The sequence below is a fragment of the Echinops telfairi genome, unplaced genomic scaffold (assembly GCF_000313985.2).
Source record: "Echinops telfairi isolate 266 unplaced genomic scaffold, ASM31398v2 ScPeMD7_7424;HRSCAF=8462, whole genome shotgun sequence".
NCBI lineage: Eukaryota > Metazoa > Chordata > Mammalia > Afrosoricida > Tenrecidae > Echinops > Echinops telfairi.
Genome location: NW_022111324.1, coordinates 42,467,654 through 42,470,076, shown reverse-complemented (window position 1 = coordinate 42,470,076; position 2,423 = coordinate 42,467,654). Strand labels below are relative to the sequence as shown.

At 36.4% G+C, this 2,423-nt stretch overlaps 1 protein-coding gene across 2 annotated transcripts in view; it reads right to left on the bottom strand.

Annotated features, from left to right (window-relative positions):
* Positions 1-2,423, bottom strand: part of NEK7 (NIMA related kinase 7) — a 100,533-nt gene that overhangs the window by 38,745 nt on the left and 59,365 nt on the right. The gene's annotated exons all lie outside the window — the stretch shown is intronic.

Genomic DNA, 2,423 nt, shown 5'->3' with positions numbered 1-2,423 from the left:
GGGGGGGGCAGTCACTGAGCGGGGAGCAAAGCAAGAGGGGCTCCAAACACTAGCGGGCCCTGAAGGCTGAGGACTTTGGAGAGTACTCTAGGCAACCAAAAAACCATCAAAGATTTGGGGAGAACATAACATAATCAGGTAATACCTGTTTTTAAAGATAATTTTGGTGGGAATAGATGGAATGGATTAAAAAAGAATATTAGAAGCAGAGGAAAGTATCTTCCTAGCCCAAACAGGAAGTTATTATGAATTATGAAAGAATAGGAAGTAAAGACATTATGAGACAATATATTTTCCCATAGCATAGGTTCCCAATTTATGGGGGCCTATGACCCCCTTTACAGAAAATCACTCAGTTCAATTTAAAATGTTTGAACCACAGCCTATAATCCAGAATAAAGTGTAGGTATATGCTTTTTCAAAGGAGTTTTGGTAGTGTAGTAGCTTGACTAGGTGCAACTGGTCAAGGGGCTGCTAACCGCAAGGTCAGCAGTTCAAGCTACCATCTGCTCTGAGGGAGAAATTAAGGACTTCCAGTCTCAGACACCACAGAGGCAGTTCTACTCTGTCCTGTGGGGTTGCTATGAGCTTGAATCCTCTCAATAGCAGTGAGTTTCATTTTTCAGATCTGCTTTTTTAGTGTCACTGTCTCCCACGTGCCAACCCCATCCCCACACCCCAACCACTCCACCTCAAATTAGCTGCCGTTGCCCAATGTCGGAAGCACTGCTTTATCGGGTCTCTGTGAGTCAGAATTGATTAGCAGCTGGTTGTTTTATTCGTCATTTGTCATATCAACTGCCATTAAGTCAATTCCAATTCATAGTGGCCCCACCTAGGGTTCTAAAGACAGTAAGTCCTTATGGACTCAGTTAGCCTCATCTGACTCCCAAGGAACAACTGGTGCTTTTGGACTCCCGACCTCACAGTTCGTAGTCTAATGCCTAGCCCACAGTGCCACCTCCATCGATAAACTGTCTTGTAGAATTTATCCCCAAGAAAAAGAGCTGGCATTTGAAACCAACTGTTAAACGCAGTCTTTAGATTTTGTTCTTAAAAATAAAAATATACAACAATAACTCAGATAGGATATTATTCACCAACAATGAGAAATGGAGGCAACTTGTCAACAAAAATTAAGTGCACGCCAAGATTTTTAATGACCTGAATAGACTTTGTAGACTAGAGTTCAAATTGACTTAAGAGAAATTTAATTTCAAATCATGAAAATCTTCCCTTCACAAAGACAAACAAGGGTCACATATTTTCTTTTGCTCCTTTAGTTTTTCTCCGAAAAATAATATGGAAAAATATATATATACTCAAGAAAGCAATTACTTTTCTACTGATTCACCTGTGAAAGAAACAGTTTCATTTCTACATCCTTCTGTACTAAGGTATGCCTTACAGTGTTTAGACATTACAAGCATCACTGGGTATTATTTAAACTACATATCCTAGGTAAACTGATTTTAACAAAAATCTAATATTAGACATTTTTAATGAAATTGGATAAATATAATTTACTTCTTTTAGCACATGTTTCGGGATACACTTCACCCAAAATTGGAGACGCGCATGTGTTTACAAACCCTGTTAAAAACCTTTAATAAGAGAAGGTTAAGAAGCAATGTGAGTCAAGAAAAAAGTTCATTTTTGAAAACTATTAAGTTCCAGGCTTCAAATAGTATGCTTGATCTTAAGGGCTTGAAGTAGCAGTGTGTCAAGTAGCATTTAACCAGTATAGGCATGGGCAAGTGCTCTCTCTGTGTGTATGATCCTAATCTAGCATTTCTAAATACATTAATGATACAATGTTGTTAATCAAATGATTAACATAAATTGGAAACATGTTATTTTTACTAGTAAACTTCAACAGTTGATGGCTTTCTTCATAGAAACCTCCTATTGTTTTTATAATATAAGAATTGTAACTTCCCAAATGAATCTTTAAAGTGTTACATAAATTTATGTATTACTTGTTCTTATGGACTCTCATATCAAATCCCATACAGAAGTCAAATAGGCAAAAAAAAGTCTTTACCATCATTTTGTGTTCTCAAAATAGTTGGCAAAATTGGAACTCTGTAAAGCATTATCTGTCTAGAAGTCCATTAAAAATATTGTAAATCCATTTTTTTGCTATCCAACAAATATTGGCTGAATGACTATTGTGTGCCTGGTACAGTTTTAGATACAGAGAAGCTAAATGAGTGGCTTCAGTGCCACACAGACACTTCATAACAAAGCCAGAAAAATTAAAAAACAAACACTTCAATAACTAATTCAGATGCATTGCTTTGTTACATAGTAGAAATTCACCCATCCCTGTATCTAGTCAATCCCATCTCCTCATCATCAGGCCATTCAAAAGTTATGTTTTTAACGTTTAAAATTTTTATTTTTAAGAGCAGTATGCATAT